Source organism: Hypanus sabinus, chromosome 7 (genome assembly GCF_030144855.1).
Source record: "Hypanus sabinus isolate sHypSab1 chromosome 7, sHypSab1.hap1, whole genome shotgun sequence".
NCBI classification, from domain to species: domain Eukaryota; kingdom Metazoa; phylum Chordata; class Chondrichthyes; order Myliobatiformes; family Dasyatidae; genus Hypanus; species Hypanus sabinus.
The window spans coordinates 46,416,530-46,439,856 of NC_082712.1; the positions used below are offsets into that span (position 1 = coordinate 46,416,530).

General features: G+C 40.0%; 1 protein-coding gene across 4 annotated transcripts in view; it reads right to left on the reverse strand.

Annotated features, from left to right (window-relative positions):
* adgrl3.1 (adhesion G protein-coupled receptor L3.1) overlaps window positions 1-23,327 on the reverse strand; it is a 573,597-nt gene that overhangs the window by 472,647 nt on the left and 77,623 nt on the right. The window contains exon 2 of one of the 4 annotated variants that reach the window (XM_059974623.1): window positions 6,754-6,829. The exons of the other annotated variants lie outside the window; for them this stretch is intronic. The gene's annotated coding sequence lies outside the window, so the exon portion shown is untranslated. The remainder of the gene's footprint in view (window positions 1-6,753; window positions 6,830-23,327) is intronic. 4 annotated transcript variants of the gene reach the window in all.

Here is a 23,327-nt window from a genome sequence, read left to right on the forward strand (position 1 = left end):
TCAGAGGAGGGCAAATCTTTGGAATTCTCTCCCCCAAAGGCTGCGGATGTGCTGTGTGAGATGAAGGGCAAGATTAATAGGTTTTTGGACACTAGGGGAGTTAGAGGATGTAGGATTGAATGTCGATTGGGGACTGAGACACAGCATCAGCCACAACCTGACTGAGAGAGAGAGCAGACTCAAAAGGTCTTTGGTCTTCTTCGGCTCCCTTCTCTAATGCTCTGATCAAAGACAAAGCCTAGCAGAGTTTCAATTAAGGCAGGATTAGAGTTTGGGGATCTTTGATCAGAAGCCTTCATGTAATACATTTATGTTCTTATTTATTTCAGAAGTAGTCTATTGTTCGCTGTGTACACATGGATTCATTTACAAGCAGCATCAGTCAGTTGGGAGTTGTCACAAACACTCCACATTGCACCCAGAGCTGAAAACTCCATTCTGCCAATTGACATTGAAAATATAAATGGTAAAAGATGGCTCAACAATTCTCTGTGGTAAACATCTACAAAGAATCATAATCAGAATAGCAAGCAAGATTTGTGGACAGCAAGTGCCAGTCTTACTGAAGGCACTTATTACAGCATTCAGTCTCCCACAGCATGATGTTAACTTCACATATAATCTGCAAGAACTGAGGAATAGCTAGGTCAGTGTACTTAATAATGATCGAGACCTACCCTGCTTTTATCCGTAACTTGCTGTAGCGCTGCACTGTTAATAATCAAACCACTATTTCACAGCATCAGAGACCCGGGTTCAAACCCAACCTTGGATGTTGTGATAGTGCAGATTTCCTCCAAGAGCTTCAGTTTCCTCCCATATCCCGAGCTTTCAGGTTAGTAGGCTAATTGGCCATTCTTAATTGCCCTAGTGTGCAGGTGAATGGTAGAATGTAAGATGAGGAGTTGCATGAAATTTATTGAGAACAAAATAGATTGAGATAGGATCAAAGATGAGATGTCTGCTTAATGGTTAGTGTGGATTTGTTGGGCCACGGAGTCTGCTTCTGTACTCAACAAGTTAGGCCACATCTGTGAGAAATCACCCTCGCTCTGTGTCCCATTTTTTTATTTTCCAGTTTAGTGTTCTTCGTATTTAGAAACCCATCGTATCACGTGGAAGGCTGTAATGATATCACTGCATGCAAGGATTCACAAGACCATAAAAATAAGGTTTAGAGAAAGGGGAAAGGATACAGAAGAAATCTTGATGATAAAATTATGAAGAGTATTGGTGCAAGGCAAATGGGGATTACAATGCGGCAAATGGAGAAAAGCTCAAATGGTTTGATCACTCAGTTCCTAAACTATCACACTTCCCATTTGTTCCCATCCTTGTCTTTTCTAGGTTTCGTACTTCCTTAAAGGCTGGTCGAGGTACTAACTCTGAGAAAAACTTCACACAGGGAACAGTGGATTTGATAGAAGCACAGTAAGGCTGCCAATTAGACCTGTGAGCAAATAAATGACACTCTGTAATTCCAAATGAATTGTCAAGTTTGGCTTCAACTCCCAAAGCAACAGCTCAGAAGTAAACAAAAGTAGTCCCTTTAGATTTTGCACGGATTTGAACAGGAGGTTTACAAGCAATCACTTGGTTTTCAAATATACACCATAACTTAAAAACTCACGCTGCAAGGACAAAAAAAAACCTTGTTTTCCTTATGTGACTCCAATAGCAGAACCTGCCAGACGTAGTTCCAACACAAATGTGGTGTTCCATTTACACTTAATTTTGTCACTTCAAAAAGCAAACTGCAGAAAATTTAAAAGGTGGCCTCAAAGGAAAATGTGAAACTGAGGCACAAGATATCCAGTCTCATTTGCAAATTTAACACAGAGCTGAAATTTTAGATGCCGTGTCAAAAAAAAACTGGAATTTTTGCAAATGCATTTATTTCCTGTTCACACTGCAAAATAAATGGAATTAAACATCCACGTCTGCATTGCCTTACCCCTAATCCTAAAGACAACTTACACAATCATTTGCTTTCTGATTGCTATGCTGATCAGGAAATTTTCAGCTTATAGAGAGATATAGAACAAATTCCTTTCAAAAGGCCAGAGTTTGTATTTTAAAAATTGTACCCATCTTCACTAGAATTAAAGTATAAACAAGCTACACAACTCCAGGAAATTCCATCTGGAATATATCTGAGTGTACAGCCACCTGTACGTTGCATTATGAAAAAGTCAGGAAGAATTTTTTTTTGAAGCGTGGTGAGAATTGTGATTGCATAAACTGCTTTGGGTTCTGTAAACAAGGAACATTAAAAATCAAATAGCTGAAATACTGGAATCTGAAGAAAAACAGAAAATGCTGGAAATAGCAGGTTGGGAATTATCTGAAGAAAGAATATGGAGGTGAAATATTTTTCTCTCCACTACCTGCTGACTGTTTCCAGCATTTTGCTTTAATAAGCCTGCCCTTGATCACCTTGTTTATTCCTGAAATTAATAGGCTAATTTATGGGGAAAAGTTAAGCAGGTTGGCCCTGTAATCACTGGAGAACAGAAAAACCAGTGGTGAATTTATTGATAGATGTAAGGTTGCAAGGGTTGTTTCTGCTTGTGAAGGAATATGGAACAGAGGGCAGATTCAAAATAAGGGGTCACCCTCATAAAATTGAGATGTGGATAAATGTATTCACTCAGATGCTTTTCTCACAGACATGTTTAGGTTGGGGCACTGAATACACTCAGTACAGAGACAGATTTATGATCTACTAGGAAGTCAAATATAATGGGGAACAAGTAAAGAACTGGAGCAAAAATCAAGATTAGATTAGTCATTTTCTTCCTGAATGGCCCAAGTAGCCCTATGGTCCTCTTACCCAAGCTGCAGTCAGAGGAAATCAGGAATGCAGTGTGAAGCAGAGGAAGAATGAAGTGGAGGCACAGTAGCACAACTAGCAGATTTCCCACCTCTCAGTGCCACTGAACCAGGTTCAATCCTGACCTCACATGTTATCTGTGTGGAGTTTGCACATTCTCTCAATGACTGCCTCGAGATGCTCCAATGCAGGTTGGTAGGTTAACTGCACATTACCCTCTAGTTAGTGAAGTGGTGGTATATGGGGAGAATATCAATAGTATTATGCAGAATTAGTTAAATGGATGGTTGTGGGCACAGCTTGTGGGCCAAAGGACTTAATTCTATGGTGGTCTCTACAGAGAAGTAAGGCAGCATAAGAAAACTACAAAAATCCCTAAAAAAGATCAAATGACAGCAAACCAAAGGATCATCCAGATAGTTTATCCATCAATTTCTTACTCTGTCAACTCCCCTTTTCTGTCGGGGATGCCAGCACTTATTGGGTGTCAACAACACTCTCTGACCTTTGTGGTGTAGAACCTGCATCATCAAGCCACTTAACGGAAGGGATGCAACAGATGGGAGCAAATTTGCACCTCAGCCAACGTTGGTGCTCTTTCCTTTTGCAAAGGCTCTAACAGGCTCTGAACCGATTTCTATCATCACTGATTCACAGGAGCCGTCATGTCACCCTGGCTGAGGCCAGTTAACTCTGAACTGGAAATTAAGCCAAGAACATTCTGCTCTGTTCTCTGCATTTAGCCAATGAGTCAGTGGGCTTAAATTAGTTTACAAAGTGCCATCATCTGTGGTCTGTTAAACACATCAGGAAAATGCAGCAGTTTCTCCCACATAAAATAAGGAGATGGCAAAGGCAAGCAAAATTGAGGGAAAACCGCTTCAAACTGAATGGTAAAACATAAAACCCCAGTGAGTTTCTTTGCTACTTTCAGCTGAGTAGCAGGTAGATTCACCAGAACCAGTTGCAACAAAGCAATAGGCAGACAGTAGATCAGTGCCACATTATTACTGCTGGCCTTTTCAACTTTTAAAGGATTACATTTCAAAGAGCTGAATTTTCACCTGACTGGACTAGTCAGTCCAGAGTACAATGCCCATGATGAGTAAGTGGTTGTGCTTTTAGGTATAAATGGGAAAAAAGCATCAAATGCCAAAGCACTTCTGGTTGCTGTTTGTGAATTACTGCACCTTGCTTCTGGACAAATCATCAGAGTATAGTTCAATAAAACAAATGACACCACCCTTCAAACAGTGTTAATAAATCACAATTGCCATCCTTAAAATTGAGGCCGCTTTTGTCACTTTTTTTGCATTATCTTCGTGTGAATTGTTTGCAACTAACTTTCAAACCAATTTTTTAAAAACCTCATATGGTATGAACTATCTTTTTGCAGAAATAATTGAAACCCAAACCTTTCCCCCTCCTCCAATTAAACATGAACATTAACGTCAAATGTAACAATGAAAAGAAGCAAAGCATATTCCTTTAAAGTCACAGGTATACAATACACGAACAGGCCCTTCAGCCCACTCAGTCCACATCAAACTTTTAGTCCATTTATACTAACCACCTTTGCCCACATTAGTTCAGTATCTTGTCTGTTTAGTGTCCAAATGTCTCTTGAATATAATAATTGTATCACCTCCTACCATCTCCTTTGGCAGCAAGTTCTAGATATTACTCACTCTGCGTACTTCCATATCTCCCTTCTTGCTTTTAATACTCAAGAGTGATTCCCACACAAGTACGGCATGCTTATCCAACTGCAATGGTTTCAGGGTTTGTATAAATGATAAGTCCCTACTCACAATCATTACTGCCCCCATGAAAATGAACAGGTCAGAGATGACAGACAGGCATACAAACTCTCTCTCCAGTGCACAGGAACCATCAGCACGATTCAGAAATCAGAAAACACTTAGTAAAGCAAATATTGAGGCAGCTAAGTAATTATTACCTTTCTTCTGCACATTTTTAACAAGAAATCAAATCTTTTTTATTTTAAAATATCTGGGTTATAAACAAAAGAGATCTGCAGATGTGATAGCCCTCAATGGTCCAGTGATTTCAGTCTCTGAGGCTGATACGCAATGAACCTGTGAAGAGAGTCCAGACCAGACAGGGTACCTGGCCAAGTACTACAGACCTGTGCGGATTAAATGGCTGGATTGTTCACCGAGATCTCTACCTTCTCATAGGCAGTCTGAGCTACTTCAAGCAGACTTCACTTATACCAGTGCCTAAGAAGAACATGTCAACACACCTCAATGACTATCGTCCAGTAGCACTTACATCCACAGTGAAGAAGTATTTTAAGAGGTTGGTGATGAAATATCAACTCCTGCCTGAGAAGCAACTTGGATCTGCTCCAATTTGCCTATCAGAGCAACAGCAAATACCATTTAATTGGCTCTTCACTAAACCTTAGAACATCTGGACAGCATAAATATGCAAAAATTAGGATGCTCTTTCTTGACTACAGCTCAGCATTCAGTGCAATCATCCCTTCAAAACTAATCATTAAACTTCAAGGCCTTGGTCTCCATTACACAATTGGATCATTGACTTCTTCACTTGCAGACCCTAATCAGTTTGGATTGTCAACAACATCTCCTCCACAATCTCCAACAGAACAGGTGCACCACAAGACTGTGTGTCAGCCCCCTTCTCTTCTTGTTTACACTTACAACTGTGTGGCTATTCACAGCTTCAATGCCATATTCAAGTTTGCTGACAATGCTAAATGCTACTGTTGTAGGCTGAATAAAAGATGATCACAAATCAGCACATAGGAGTGAGACTGAAAATCTGGTTGAGTGGTATCATAACGATCATATCATATCACTCTTACTCAATGTCAGCAGGACCAAGGAGCTGATTATTGACTTCAGCAAAAGGAAACCAGAGGTTCACAAGCTAGTTCTCATCGGAGGTCCAGAGGTGGAGAGGGTTAGCAACTTTAAGTTCCTCCGTATTATCATTTTGGAGGACCTGTCTTGGGCCCAAGCACATAAGGGCAATGGCAGTGTCCCTAATTCCTTAGCAGTTTGCGAAGACTCAGCATGGCATCTAAAATTTTGACAAACTTTTATAGATGCATGGTAGAGAGTATATTATTAACTGGCTGCGTCACAGCCTGGTATGGAAGCATCAATGCCCTTGAACGGAAATTCCTACAGCCCAGCAAGGCTAAAGCCCTCCCCACCACTGAGCAAATCTGCACCGTGTTGTTGCCAGAAAGCAGTATTCATCATCAGGGACCCCCGCCAGCCAGGACATGCTCTCTTCTCGTTGCTGCCATCGGGAAGAATGTACAAGAGCCTCAGGACTCACATCATCAGGTTCCGGAACAGTTATACCCCTCAAGCATTAGGCTCTTGAACTAAAAGGGATAACTACACCTAATTTCACTTACCCCATGATTAAAATGTTCCCACAATCTAAGGACCCACTTTCAAAGACTTCATCTCATGTTCTCAAAATTTATTCCCTATAATTATAATTTTTTTTTCTTTTTGTATTTGCACAGTTTATTGTCTTTTGCAGACTGGCTGAACACCCAAGTTGGTGTGGTCCTTCACTGATTCTATGATGGCTATTATTCTGTTATGGAATTAATGAGTATACCCACAAGAAAATGAATCTCAGTGTTGTATATGGTAATGTATATGTACTTTGATAATAAACTTACTTTGAACCATAAACCTGGAGTATAACAACAAAAAGGCAGCAAATATTCTAAACCCAGCCTCATCTCAAAACCCCAACTCCCTCACAGCACATCCAGGATCCCAGGAATAGTAGTTTACTACCTTTGTCCTAATACTAAATTAAAATAATAACCAAACCAGTTCTACTCTTACGTACAATGCAAAAGAAATTGTTACTGAGGAAAAACTGGTGCACAAACTACTGACCTACTGCCCAACATGTGGTCCCTGCCCCTTCTGTGGAAGAGAGTAGAATTTCCAGTGGTTTCAATCACTGCAGAATCTACAAAACCAGAACAGAAGCAAGTCACTCTCCGTCCCGACATACTGCTGAAGAAAGAAAATGACAGCAGTAAAAGAGATTCTCATTCTTGCTTCCCAAGTAACAATTGACTACAGCATACAAAACACTCATCAATACTTCATATCCCTCTTCTAATTGATCAACATCTTGTTTGCAAATGAATATCATAAGTCTAGGCATTTTATTTGCCATGTTCCCAGCAAACCCGTTTACCATTTTCAATGAAAACTCCTATGCTATTTTCCAAACTATGGTCATCTCAATTATTCTCCCATGCCCTGAGAATCCTCCTCGGTGTTTAATTCTGTTGGCCGCATTTACAGTTAAATAAATTACTTTTCATTAATAATGTCTGGCTGTTTTGCCTTCTGCTTTGTCAACCAATCCTTTCCACTCAAAATCTAAAAAGGTAACATCTCACATGACCCAAAAATGACTCGATAAAAACACAGTAGCAATGAGTTGCTGACTACCCAAATTATACTGTTCAATCATTCCTTTTAAACACATTAGTTAATGCAAGAACTGGTTGCAGCAAGATATGAACAAAACACCCACAATTTCAACCACTTACTGCTAATAATAAAATACTTCCAATAAAGAAATCTTCAGAGACATTTTTTAACTCCAATTTGTCACCCCCATTTCTTAAAACTGATTACTATGAAGTCAAAGAGTGGAAGATTCCCTCTGTGACAGTACTCAGGCCTACTTCTTTGTCACAACCCTTACCAACAGAACTTGGAAGCTATTACATCAAACCCTTGGCAGATGTTCCTATCCACTTCAGACATGTCTTTGCATTATGCATCTGACTTTGTTTGAAAAAGTCTTTTAAAAATCAATTTGCCCATACAAAATTGACCACCTTTGAACTAGTGTCTAGAAGACAGAAACAAATAAATTGCTCCTACTCTCGAGCTCTGATGTTTTATTAACCTTTCACAAGCCATTACTAGCCAACTATGTTTGGACAATGGAAACTTTCCCTTACAGCTTTATTTAAATAAAGTGTCACAAATCATGGCAGTGCATTTGTATAGAAGCCTTACATCAGCTCATAATTTTGCCTAGCAAGCGGTTGGGTGAATGAGTGAAAAAGGAAGGGTGATGTTGCACAGGGTCTTTGAATGGGGTCAGCTTCATGTAATCAGACAAACACTTAATTATCACTTGGAGAAAATGAAAATAATTTGAGTGAGGACACATGAAAAGCAGTTGTATATTTGCTGTCTGCAGAGTTGTAGAATGAGACAGTTACACCCACACACTCATGTCTATGACTCTTTATTTAAAACTGGTTCTTTCATTTCAGCTTCAGAAATGCACTTTTGGGCCTATGATTTGTAATACAGCAATCTATAAATTGGGTAGAGACATGCCCCATTTTTGCCCCAATTTCAATACAAATAATACAATGTCATAGTTCCCTTCCAAGTTTCAGCTCATTAACACACAGAAGAATCAGCAACGATCAGCATGCCTGAATGCCAATTCCAGGATGTTGGATCACATGTAACCCTCACATTGTCAGCTTCATTTAAAGGTTACCTGACAACTCACCTTCAATAATCCAATTTACATAAAACACTTTCCCACAGTAACAGCACTCCAAGAATTCCCTGCCCTCGAGTTACAACTGATTCAATGCAAATAACCCCAGTTTAATGCACTCCTGTCAACAAATTCCAACCATTACTCAACCTATCCTCCAACACGATCTCATGAACCAGACTGCCATCCCAACAGCTAGCCTCAAAACAATACAACTATTTAAGACATTCTACCCACAATACCCCCCACAAAAATTTTATTCCAACTCATAATCTATACATCAAAACTTGCATTCCAAATTTCCCCATCACTTCTGCATAATCACCACCCACCCACCCCGCCAAATTCACTCTGCAGTGGTAGGTTTGCAAGAACTTGTCCCATACAAGGTCTTCAGTGGGTAAGTTTAAGCCATATGTAATCACAAGGAACTCCTTAAAGAAAATTTGCTGCCCTCACACTCTATGTATTTTTACCAACTCCACTCCATTGACAAGTCTGGATTCTAAACAGAGTATTTTCCTGCCATCAACCCTTCCACCACTCTCCAGGATATCTTCTTACACCTTATGGATTGTCAACAAGAAGCAAAAACAAGAACTATACAAAAGCTATTTCAGTGAAAACCTAGAAAGCCGCTGTAGGGCACATACATTTCGAAAGAAATAATTCTCAGAATGAAAACTTAACCTCTCCCTGCAAGAAGTTGTTACTTTTTCTTTTGCCTCAAATTTTAGAAGTGATACCAGAAAATTTTCCCCCACAGGGTGCTGAAAATTCAGAAGCAGTTGGAGTTGCACAGCACAGAAACAGGCCCCTCAGCCCATCACAACCATGCTAATCTCTCTGCCCAGCCACATTAATTCCATTTAACTGCATTAGGATCATATTCTTCTATGTCTTTCCTATTTAAGTACTTGTCTAAATGCCTTTTGTATATAGTAATTGCATCCAACTCCACCACCTCATTTGACAGCAGGTCCAGATAGCAATCGGTGAAAATAACTCCACTTTGGATTCCTTTTAAAACTTTCTTTTCACCTGAAACCAATTCTGTCTTGTTTCTGATACTCCTGCAATGGGAAAAAGACTGACTATCTCTCCCATGCCTCCTTTATATACAGCACCTCTGTCAGGTCACCTCGGTCTCCTTCTCCGCATCCTGTTCAGTGCAGCTCTGATTGCAAAGTCTATTAACAAAAATATATACATGAAACTGTTGTATTTTGTTTGGCTAAAGAACTTATGAGCTGCTCTTGTCACTCCAGTCCAGCATCACCGAATGACTCTGAAGGAGAAAGATACTATCCGATAACTATCACAATAACGTTACTATCCTTAATTTTACGTGCACTAAAACACCATTAATTCTCCATGCAGCATGAATATCAGCAGTGACCAGCGGTCAGGGTATCATTAGTCCAGAGGCCAAGTTTACGTCTCACTGTGACAGAAGAACAATCCAAATTCAATTAAATTGATGCAGAATTTAAGAAAAAATGCTCAACTCAGCAACGATGACAATCTACCAATTTCTCTTAAAATCCATAAGGTGCACAAATGATCTTCAGGGGTAGAGAAAACTGCCAATCAGACCTATGAACAACTCCAGACCGACCAACGTGATTGGGTTTTAACTCTCTCCTCAGTTCAAAGCCAATGGGAAGGGATGCACGTACAATAAGTGCTCCACCTGCCACCACTTAATAAGCAAATAAGGACTAATGTGTTTAGTGAATAACCTGAGAGCAATATATTCATAAATACCCAACCATTCATCTTTACAAAAAAGATAAACTGGTACTTTCAGAGCTACAAAATATGGAAGGATGAGAGTCACTTTTTATGAACTCCATTCAGTATGGTTTGCCATTGATTGGCAAGACTAACCGGACATAAACACCTCAATTTAGATAGAGATTCAAACTTCATTCCAGTGAGTTACTAAGTCCCATTGAAAGTCACACTTCTACAACTCGAGTTCCATTTCAATGGTCTACATCTTCTTCCCTCTGACACAACTTCTAAAATCCTTGTTCAGCATATTTAATTAGTTATAATTTGTTTTTAACCATCCCTGCTATGAACTATTACTTATTTTATTCTCCTAGCTGAGAGGTTTCTCCAATTCAAATTTATTTATAATTTCTTTGGTGCACTGACACATTCAAAATAAAGCAAAATAGTTGCTGCTGCTGTCATGTTCTAATCAGAGACCTTCTCTTCAAAATGAAGAGGCTCACCAAGATTCCACAGGCTATGGGTTCTCTGTTCAAAAAAAAGCTCACACAGAGAAGGGTATCAAATAGCTCAAATGTGCACACACAGTGCTCATTAATCTAGGCTCAACTTGCCACAGGGGTCAATAATGGCACTGGCACCATTCATGGCTGTCTGTTCAAAATGAATGCCTACTGGCTTCCAGCAACATTTTCTTCCCTTATCACTGTGACACCATAGTTGATTCTCAGTCTACTCAGCCTACTTCTCTTAAAACCTCAGTAAAACTCAGTATGTCAATAAATGGGGACATTATTCACTAATCAGTTGCCTCCATCTCTTACCCAGCCGTTAACTGTGGCAAGAGCCACACATTAAAGTCCAGATGACAAGTAGCAACAAATTCATCAGGTCACTGGAACCATTTCCAACAATCTTCTGGAAAAAAAAAGTACAAATCAACTCACATAAGAAAGCTTTCTTCTTCTCAACATCTCTCTCAATTCCATTCTAGAAATTCAGTTGTATTTATAACGTTGATACAGAAAGATACCTTATCAAGTCAATATCCATCCACAAGCTAAATTGCCCAGTTGGGTCTTTCAACATTCTCTTCCATAATCAATGAAAATAGCAAGGCAAGAAATGTTGACTGGGGACACATCCACTCCCCAACTGGTCAATCCTTAAAGTGTTGACTGGGGACCCATCAACTCTTACAATGGTCAATCATGCACTGGGATAGAACAGCAGGGAGACCACAAACTGCAACCTTATTCCTGACTAGCACAGAACTACACCTTGAAAGCTTTGCTATCCTGCTCCAACTTACACCCCAGCCAGCACAAAATAAGATATCAACACCTCCAGTAGAAGCTCCTATAGGATTGCATATAGATGGAAACCACAGCAAAACAAATTCAAATCTATACTGATACTTACTGAGCTTAAAATCAAAAGGCAGTAAAACTCCTGGGACTCCTTGTTATAAAAATGCAAATGTACTGCAGCCAACACCAACTCACAATGCAAAGCACACATTTGGTAAATGTTTCTTTCATCTTGTGCCGCCCTGCTTCAGATGTTACCCAGACAGCATTACCTCATCTCTCTAACTTCATCTCAAACCTTGCAGCTTAGCCACACGATTAGAATGAACAACGCCCATGATTTGAAGATAGTGGCTGTGTCTTTGTCACATCTTGCCAAATGCAATGAAAAGCAACTCCAACCTAGGCCAGAATGTGCAGAAGTCCTCACTGAACCTTCCATGGACAGAACACAATGGCTGCACTGTTGAAACAGGGAATAGCTAATAACATGATGTCACCACATTGTTACTGCTAGAAACGATTCTTCAAAAAACATAAAATTACAGCAAAGGTAATTGAAGCAATCATATATGTCATGTTATTATAAGATAATCTTTGACAATCAGGAATACAAGTATTCTAAATTTCAGGTGATTTAAAAAAAATTCAAGGCACTAAAAAGTAATGGAAGTAACCCCAATGTACCAGGAGAGATCTCAAAGACAAGCCATTCCATCAGGTTTTGGTCAAGAGTATAACTCTACCTTTGGTTCAACTTCTAAACTGCTTGAAGAAGAGACTTGTAAAGACATCGGACTTTAATTATTTGCAATTTGTGTCTGGGCCAAAATCCCGAGACTCTACACATATTATGCCATTGCAAAGCAAGTGCAGAACAAAGGTGGGCCTTGAGGCAGGGTTATGGGAAAAATATTTCATCCAGAGCGAGAGCATCAAAGTGTCTGCTAAAACTGCACTCAGCGCTCCCAGATTACTGCGAAGAAGCTGGCCATGGACAGAGAGGGGCTCAGGTTCAACTTAATTATGCACGGACTCCAAAATGTAAACCACAAGAGACTGGAAACATAGATTCCATTCCCTGGCACTTACGAGGTTAAGGAAAGAATTGGTCAAACAATTTCAATGTGATGTGTTACTTCAGGGTGGATAAGAGAATGAGATTCTGCTCTTGCAGAATGTACACCCAACTCCAGCCCATGCTTGCTGAGAGGAATGCAATGGTGCTTGTGGTACCAAGGTCCACATGCTGATAAAAATAGTCCTGCCTAAATTCTAAGTTGCACGGTTGACATCCCCAACAACAATCAAGAAACCATCAGTGTGTGGGGTCTGCATGTCACTGATGGTGCTATAGTGCTCTCCCCACCCTTCCCCAGCTTTAGAATAGGGGAGATATATACAACCACAGTAGCAGTGAAATCCCTTAGTAAATAGAAAGGCCTGCACTTCAACATTAAGAACTCTACAACAGGTGAACAGTACATCGTCACTACCGCAGCGGTCACACACCAGTTCTTATTAATGTAGATACATACACCTCCGCTGCAAGAAATCGCAGGAATTCTGTTAGTCCAAAAAGAGATGAAACCCTCGTACTGGATGGCTACCTCAGGGATAGTTTCCTGAAGCCACGTCTCTGTCAGAATGAGCGTGCAACTGTCTTTCATCTCACACTGTTTGTCTCAGAAGTACGGTAGGTAATCTGGTTTATTTCCTTGTGATCAAATGTTTGAAAGCAAAACTGACAGGAGAGTTGGCCTGAAAGGTTTCGCCTTTACTCTCGCATGAACACCAGTGCACGGCCGTTGCTTTTGTTTCCTCGCGCACCGCTTCTGACTGTCTTGCCTGGGTAGCTTTAGCAGGCGATACGCAATAAGCTCATGCTGTGGAGCTCATCTGCTGTCCAACAACTCGCTAGTGAGGTAGACGTGCAGCACTTGGTGTTTGCAATATCCTGCAGAGTCTTGTGAACAGATCGTAAGAACGACAAACAATCACAACATTAGTAGGAGCTGGAGTGGCCGCTGCGACTGGATGACTGCCATCTGAGTGAGCAAAGATCAATCAGCAAGATCATGGCTAATATGAACTTGTTCATCTTCCTGTGTGGGCCCCATAATCCTCAACTTCACCATAATTTACAAACCAATCACAGCCCTGAATTCATTTCATCATCCATCTTCCTCTGAGCTAGAGAAAACAAAAGATTCAATCTTTGAGCAGAAATTCTTTCTCAGCTATCTCTAAAGCAACCATCCCTTACTTTTAGGCAATAAATGGCAGGAAAGCATCCTCGGAACATCCATCCTTTAATGAGAGATTGAATCCTACATATTTTAATAGGGGAAGTAGAAACTCATTAGTCATGCAATGTAACAATACAAAGACAGTGAGGTTCAAGGAATACACCAGAGAACACAAGGAATAGAAGCAGGAGTACTTACTTTGCCTTTTGAACCTGTTGGGTCATTCACCAAGGTCAATGCTCATCTACTACAATATCCCATATCTTTTCACTCTCTGAGTGCCCTCAGCTGCATCAATCTCTCAAAGACTGAAGTTCCACAGGCTACTGCAATGAAAAATTCCGAAGATTCACTACCTGTTGCAGAAAGACATTTTACCTTATCTCAATCCAAAATAAGAAACTCTTACTCGGAGAGAGTAACACTTAGTCTGAGGTTTCTCAGCTGGGAAAATACCTAGCCTGTTCAGCACTGTAAATAGTTTATAAATTCTTATAAGATCTCTTATCCTTTTTCTAAACTCTAGAGGATCTAGTTTCCCAATCTGATCAATATCTCACCATGCATCTTTCCTTCATCCCCCCGGCTGAGCTCAAAAAGATAACCACCACCCCATGAAACAAGCTGGTGAATCTTCGTTCCACTCCTAAAGAGATCAAAACTATGTACAATAGTCTAGGTGATGTCTTGTCAAGGCCCTGTATAATTGTAATAAGATGTCTTTACTAATGCACTGAATAGAGTGGAAAACGGCACATTCATGGAAGTAAAAATCATTGGAAGCTCTGGTCTGACAGCCTGGGAAAGATAGACTGCAAAAGACCACAGAGAACTGCAGGTACAAATCAGCACATCACAGATTCTGCCTATAATCTCACTGCCTTGCTAAAGCAACGAATGTAATCAAAAGTCCACCCACCCTGGACATTCTTTTCTCCTCCCTTCCATTGGGAAGAAGGGAAGATTCAAATACAGGCAAATGCCTGAAAGCATGTCTCACCAGGTTCAAGTACAGCTTCTATCCTGTTGATATAAGACTATTGAACGATGACTCACGATATCACACTGTACTTTGTCATGGCCTTTGCACCTTATTGTCTGCCTGCACTGAATGTTCTCTGTAACCATACACTACTCTGCATTGAGTTATTAGTTTCCCTTGTACTATCTCAATGCACTGTTGTAGTGAATTGGTCCGTATGGATAGCATGCAAAACCAAGTTTTTCATTGTATCTCAATAATAAACCAATTCTAATTCAATCCTGTGCTCAAGTGCTTTTGTGATGAGAGCTTTCTGATTACTTGTTGCACCTTCACATTAGTTTTCAGTAACTTGCATTCTATTTCCATCCAGTTCACTCTCAGTTCATTTTCCAGATCACCATTCTTTATCAATTTCTGATACTGCATACTTCAGTTCTTAAATATTTCCAATCATCAGCCTGCCGTCACTCATAACATCCTTTAGCCGCCTCACTATTTTCTAATGCTATTTCCCCTCTTAGGCATAATGGACCACTTTTCCTGTTGGTTGTTATGTTTTAATATAGTATTTTTCTCCAACTAATGCATAAATATCTGTAAACATGTGCATAAATAAATGGCTCAGTCCATCACAGGTAAAGCCCTCCCCATTCTGAGCACATCCATATTGCCACAGGAAAGCAGCATCCATCATCTGGGACCCCTGCCACCTTAGTCATGCTTTCGCAGGCACGCACTTTCAAGGACAAGTCATCTCAAGTTCTCGATATTCATTTCTTACTTATTTATTATTATTTCCTTCTTTTTGTATTTGCACAGCTTTTTGTTTTTTGCACATTGGTTGAATGCTCAAGTTAGTACTGTCTTTCATTGATTCTATTATGGTTATTATTTTATAATGGATTTATTGAGCATGTCCACAAGAAAATTAATCTCAGGGTTGTACATGATGAAGTATATGTAGTTTGATAATAAATTTACTTTGAAGTTGAAATATTTCTTTCCATGCAAGCCTTGTTGATTCTTATATCCCTTTCAATATCATTTCCCCAGCCAACCACAGCCAACTCTCCCTTTATAATCTGTTTCATTTTTAAGACTCTGGCTTCAGAATGAAAGTGAAGTAGTTCAATGTATAATTAAAGTATATATAGGTACTGTGGAAGTAATTTCCATATGTATATACGCACATGAACCTCATTCATCCCAGCATCACTTAACACATACAGGAAGTGAAGTGAAATTTCAGGAGAATAATTTGAACATCGATTACCATGCAATTCTAAAGGAATAACCCATGTGTATTGTTAAACCATATGCTGTTGATAATGGGGTTGATTTTGAGGATGATGTCTGATACTAGTTGTTTAATTGAATGCCACCATTCACAACCAGATATGGCAGGATTGCATGGCTTTGATATGTTAAGTTACTTGCAGAGTCACAAAAATAAGTGGAGCTGTTGCATCACAGAGCCAGAGACTCAACTTCAATCCTGACCTCGGGTGCTTAGCTTGTGTGAATTTTGTACTTCATCCTGTGACATTGTAGATTTCTCCCGGGTGTCCTGGTTTCTTCCCAAAGATTTGCAGGCTGGTAGGTTTACCGTCCATGACAAGTTCTCCCTAGTCTGTTGGAATTGATGAGAATATGTGCAGAATACATATCTGGATTTAAATATGGGATTAGCATTAATGGGTGGTTGATGGTTAGTACAGGCTCAGAATCAGAATCAGGTTTATTATCACCGGCATGTGACGTGAAATTTGTTAACTCAGCAGCAGTTCAATGCAATATATAATCTAGCAGAGAAAAAATAATAAATACAGTAAAATAAAAGTAACAAGTAAATCAATTATGTATCTTGAATAGATTTTAAAAATGTGCAAAATCAGAAACAGTGTATATTTAAAAATAAACTGAGGTAGTGTCCAAAGATTCAATGTCAATTTAGGGATTGGATGGCAGAGGGGAAGAAACTGTTCCTGAATCGCTGAATGTGTGCCTTCAGGCTTCTGTACCTCCTACTTGATGGTAACAGTGAGAAATGGGCATGCCCTGGGTGCTGGAGGTCCTTAATAATGGACGCCACCTTTCTGAGATAGTGCTCCTTGAAGATGTCCTGGGTACTTTGTGGTCTAATAGCCAAGATGGAGCTGACTAGATTTACAACCTTCTGCAGCTTCTTTCGATCCTCTGCAGTAGCCCCTCCATACCAGACAGTGATGCAGCCTGTCTGAATGCTCTCCACGGTACGTCTATAGAAGTTTTTGAGCGTATTTGTTGACATGCCAAATCGCTTCAAACTCCTAATGAAGTATAGCCGCTGTCTTGCCTTCTTTATAACTACATCAATATGTTGAGACCAGGTTAGATCCTCAGAGATCTTGACACCCAGGAAACGAAGGCTCCGTTTCTCTGTTGTACGAGTCTCTAACTCTAAAAAGGGATTTACTGCTATTTGCCAGTAACTATAAATACAAACATCCCACTGATTGTACTGAATACAGAATAATTTCTTACACCATAGGTTGCTGAGAGCAGTAGTCCACTCAGCATACATGCCAGCTGCTGACTAATTTAGTAAAGGTCGAAGATTAACATGCTTCTGAAGCTACTGCCATTAGTTGAGGACAAGTCTTAAAAATCACCCTGAAGTCATCAATGAAATGATGGATTAAGTCATTTAAATGCTGAATTAGCTGACAAAAAGGGACAAGGTTACATTCCCCTCATGACGTTTATATTTAAAACATACAAGCACTTCCAGTCAAATCTTTGAGTGGTGACCATTGAAAATGCAAAAGAAACATAAATCAAGGTACAGCTGGTAAACGCCATTAGATCTGACCAGAGAGTCAAGGAAAATACAAGACCAGCGAATAAAGTAAGCACAATTTTCGAGACTTCAGTATTTCTCGAGAAACTGTGGCTTGTATGATGGGGAGGCCCAAAACTTTGCTAGATGCCACTTCCATGAATCTAAATGGTAAATTAGTCTATTGCTACACGTAGTGAAAGACCTCGTTTTCCATGCTACCCATACCTATCACATGCTGAATTAAAGTAGCTCAAGGAAAAAGAACAGAATACAGAATAAAATATTCCAGCTGCAGTGAAAGTGCAATGTAGGCAGACAGCAAGTTGCAAGGCCACGACAAAGTAAATTGTGAGGTCAAGAGGCTAGGGGGCTGTTCCATAGTTTTATAACATTGGGAGTGAAGGTGTCCTTGAGCCTGGCAGTATGTGCTTTACCATGAAGTCATCTGGTTTTGCTTGCTTTACAGCAAAATATTCAGCACACACCAGCTGCAACATCAGTGGTGTCACATATGCTGACACAACAGGCCCATCAAGTTCCAGTTAGGTTATCGGATATTTCGTATGACAGCAGCTTTTGTGCATTTTACTAAATTAAAAAAAAAGCTGTATTCATTTCAATAGTTCAACAATGTAAGTCAGTTTTGATGAAATGAATCTCACTCTGCCAACAAAGGGAAGTGTTAATTCATCTTGACCACAATTGATTCTTCTCCCTATTGATACAGTCAGTTGCCCTCCATTGCCACCACACTCACTAGATTATCACCTTTCCATGCATATTTGGGGACCACATTGCAAGTACCTTCACTCTGCCATGCCAGGCAGGAATTCCTGGTGGCCAGCCATTTCAATCCACTTGTCATTCCCATACTGACTTGTCTTTCTATGGCCTCCTCCTCTCAGGTCACAGCAAAATGAAAATTAAAGGAAGGACACCTCATATTCTGCCTAGGCGATCACCAACCTGGCAAGATGAATATTGAATTCTCAAACTTTTGGTAACTACTCTCACTGTCCCTTTATATTTTTTCTTTCTTTTCTTCAAATAGGCCACCATCACCTTTCACATCCTTCTCCCCATCACCAACACATTTCTCCACTCCCCACCTCTCTCCTTATTCCATATCCCACCTTCTTCTCTTATCAGATTCCAACACCTTCACCACTGTCATTTCCACCAATCACCTCCTATCTTCTGACATTATTCCTAATCTCTCCTTCACTCATCTGCCTGTCAGCCCCACTATTTCACCTGAATCCACCTATCACCTGCCAGTTCCTGCTTCACCCCTTCCCTCCATACTATCTCCTCTATCTTTCCAGTCCAGATGAAGGGTCTTAACCTAAAACGTGGACTGTACATTTCCTTCCCTGGATGCTGACTGGCTCACTTTTTGTATTCTTCCAGATTCCAGCACCTGCCACCTCTTGTGTCTCTATCTACATTTAATTTGTTCTTGCAAAACTCAGTATCCTTCATGACTTCCATCTGTTTAAAACATGCACCAGATCAATCTTTTTTGTTGATAAGTACTGAGACAGGCACCATTAAGGGTCTCACTGTTACTTCTTACCACTTATGCTTTTTCCCCACTTGCATGCCCTTGCAATTCATGATAGAGAAACCTACCATTTGAAATGGAACGTTGTCTGAGATCAACTACCCCAGACGGCACACATTCCTGATCCATTCCATAAATGAATAGACACTCAACTCTTTGATATCTCAGCTCTCTGAGAACTTTTGAGAAATCGGATCAGTTAATTAGACAGGTATAAAATGGAAAGAGTCTACCTTTAAGCCAGTTAAAATGTAATACATATTGACTCATTCCTCAACGGAAATCTAGTATCGACAACAAAGCTTTGGAATGACAATTTATGCAAATTTAAAACTGACTCAGTTGTCCATTAGATTACTAAAATCCCAGAGGCCTCAACATGATTAGAAGATACAATTATACCATCATAATTTAACTTTAACCATATTTGCTTTAGTCTAACCATTGGCAAAATCTCACAGCATGTCACTGATGCTTCACTCCCCTATGTGTTCAATGCCCCTTATGCACCATTTGAAAGGGACACAACACAATGCCTTTTCCAATTCCCTCAGTAGTCGTCAACCCCAAGTTCTCTGTCTGAGAGGCCAATGTCAGAACATTCTTCCAGAGGGTGAACCCTCACAATGCATCGGGCCTCAACAGTGCAGCTGGCCACATACTGCTGACCATTTTTTAGAGCGTTCAAGGACATCGTTAACCTCTCACTGCTACAATCTGAGGTTCTCAACTGCTTCAGAAAGAGCAGCAATCATTGGTTGCTCAATGATCTCTCACCCAGTAGCACTCATATCTATTGTGAAGAAGTACTTTGAGACACTGCTTACGGCTAGATTTGTCTTTTACCTGAGCAAGGACCTGAACTAACAGCAATTTGCCGAGTGGTACAAAAGCCATGCAACAGACAAAATCTCACTGGCTCAATACTATGCTTTGGAGCACTTAGACAAGAGCAAAACATACATCAGGCAACTACTTACCGATTACAGCTTGGTGTTCAACGCCATCATCTCCTCAACATTAATCACAAAGTTTCAAAACATGGGTCTCTATACCTCTGTCCAGAACTAGATCCTCAACTTCTCCTTTGGGAAACCACTGTTACTGCAGATCAGGACAAACATCTCCTCCTCACTGACAATCAATACAAGTGCACATCAAGAATGTGTATTTAGCCCACAGCTCTGGTCACCGTTCTGCATTCAAGATTGAGTGACTAGGCACAGCTCAAATGCCATCTGAGAAGGTTCGTTGACGGTCGAACCTCAGATAGCAATTAGGAGGCATACAGGAGTGAGACAGGTCAGCTGGTTGCCCGTGTTGTAACAACAACCTCACACTCAACATCAACAAGATGAAGGAATTTATTGTGGATAACAAGAACAAGATGTCATGAGAACACACACCAGTCCTCACTGAGGGGTCAGCAGTGGAAAGGGTGAGCAGCTTCAAGTTACTAGGTATCTACATCTCTGTGGATCTACTTGGGCCAACACTTTGATGAATTCATGAAGAAGCCATGCCAGCACCCGTACTTCAGGGCTTACAAAGTTCTATAGCTGCAGAATGGAGAGCATTCTGACTGGTTGCATCATAGCTTGTAATGGGGGCACCAGTGCTTCTGATCACACAAGGCTGAAGTTGGTAATAGACTCAGCCAGCTCCATCATGGGTACAGCCCTCCATACTGATGAGGAGATACCCCAAGGTAGCAGCATCCATCACTTCAGATCTTCACTATCCAGGACATGCTCTCTTCTACCTACTATTATCAGAAAAGAGACATAGATTCTCAAACAACCTCTGCCATCAGAACTTATGAACACTACTCTTTGCACTATTTATTTATTGTGGATTTTCTCGTACTTTTTCTGCCTTTGCACTGCTGCCAAAAATCAACAAATTTCACAACACAAGTCAGTGTTAAAAAAACCTGATTATGACTTACTATCGCTCTTCACACAATCAATTTCCATCCATACAGACAGAAGTCTCAAAGGATGAAGATGCTAAAAGAACTCCATTCTAAGTCCAACATGTCAGATAATGCATCCTGTTCATAAACGTCAGTTAAGGAGATAAATATACATTTAATTGGTGTCTGTTTCCATCTCAATTTTAGCACCGTTTTCTAATAGATGGAATTAGTGTCTGTTTCCAATTCAATTTTAGCACTATTTTCTAATAGACGGAAAAGTCAAATGCTGGCTTGTCCACTTCCCCCTTGATTATCTCGCCTGGAAACTTCTAATGAGGTATCTGAATGAGTGAAGAAAGAAAGCCAAAATTTTTTGAACAAATGTTTATTCATGCACAGAGAAACAAGAATAAAACACTAAAGACAAAGGAACTTTCAGCAGTTATCTCCTGCCCTTCCTTCATCATCTTCAGAAACTTGAGGGTCAATCACAAGTTAGCTGGGTGTAAAGGGCTGGATCAGCTACAACTGTTCCTTAGAGTTGGTAGGTAACCAGAAATTAATTGGGAATTTGTGGGATTTTATTTCAAGACATGTAGAATAAAATGGCCAGAGTGTTGTTGAGCCAAGATAAATCTTTAAGGCCTTAATCAGAATACTCTGCAAACCCATGACCTCAGTGGGAATAATTTGCAAACTCATGGCCTCAGTATTATTGGAAGAATGTGAAGGAGGACAGCACAGAATTACTGGGTTGTTTTATGGTCTCTGATTTGGGAAACACAAGTACTAAGAGTTTTAAGCGCATTCACCAAGCTGAATGTGATTACGCACAGATACAACAGGAGTGCCTCAACAATTGGAAAGGAATAAACAGTTGACCTTTTGGGCTGTGATCCTTCAAAACCTGAAACATCAACTGCTTATTACTTTCCATAGATGTTGCCTGACTTGCTGAGTCCCTCCAACATTTTGTATATGTTACTCTGGATTTCGAGCATCTTAATCCCTTGTATCTCAATAATACTAGCTTTGACCAAACAGAGTAAATTAAGAAATGTTTACAAGAATTGTCATGTATTTTGAATTGTGTTCAATAGAAATATCCTTAATACGTTTTGTTTCTTTGGAGCACTTTATATATGTTTACTATTTCACAACTTAGAATAATTCTGTTAATTTGACTCCCTCTCAAGCTCCTCCCACCCACACTACTCTTAACCAAGTCCATCTGAATGGCACACTCAGTGATTCAGGAACAGCTTCTTCCCTTCTGCCATCCAATTTCTAGATGAACCCATGAAACTATCTCAGTTTTCTTATTTCTGCTTTTGCACTGTATTTAGTTTAGCCATTAATTGTTCCTCTTTGTGCGTTCTGGCACATTGGGCACCATTTTTGCTGTTTCCATAGCATTTGCCTGCTTTGTTATGAGGCCGAGTTGCTAGCTCGACACTCAACCCAGCTTGGATGGAATGCAAGGAGCCAGCCACATTCAAACTCGAGGTTATTTGCTTCAAAGTCCAGTGCTGATGTCACTACACCACTGGCTGGCTTAATGTAACTATTTAATATACATATATAGTTACTGTAATTGATTCACTTAATTATTTTTTGCTGTATCAAGTATTGCATTGTACTGCTGCTGCTGTTAACAAACTGCACAACATATGTTGGTGATATTAAAACTGATTCTGACCATCTTAAATATGAAAAAAAATGCCAAATAAAGTGATTTTGTAATGAATATAGCTAAATGCCCACAAAACCACAATACCATGTGCACAAAAGCAAAAATCTATGTACATAAATGTGGAGTGTCAAACCAAAGGATGTTGTAGTTCTGCCGGCGCTAATGTCAACAACCGTCCTTTAGCTGATGAGTTCCACCTTTAATCACTTCAAAGGCAAACCCATTTGTTTGTCTGCTGAGATGAAGAATATTTGAATATGAGAAGTTTAATTTGCCAAACTGGTTGACAGGAGCAACATGCGTAGGCAGTTGTTTAAACAGGACAGCCAGGCATGCACGGAACAGAGCAACCAGTTTAAACATTACTTCTAATGAGAGAATTCCAAGGTAGAGGCAAAGTGATAGAGGAACGGAGAGTTTACTCCTGTGAGAACAAAGAATGAGAACATACAAATATTCGTTCAATGCAAATATCTGAAAGAGAAGCAGCACCTTTTCGTTTTAGGATTCATCTTCAGTAGTAGGTGTCAAGCCTAGCTGTACATCTGGTGTTCATCCAAGCCAGAATGTGGTGGCGTTCCATTGACTGAATTTTATTACATCATTCCAGCAAAAAACTTGATACTTTGACGCCATCTGGCAC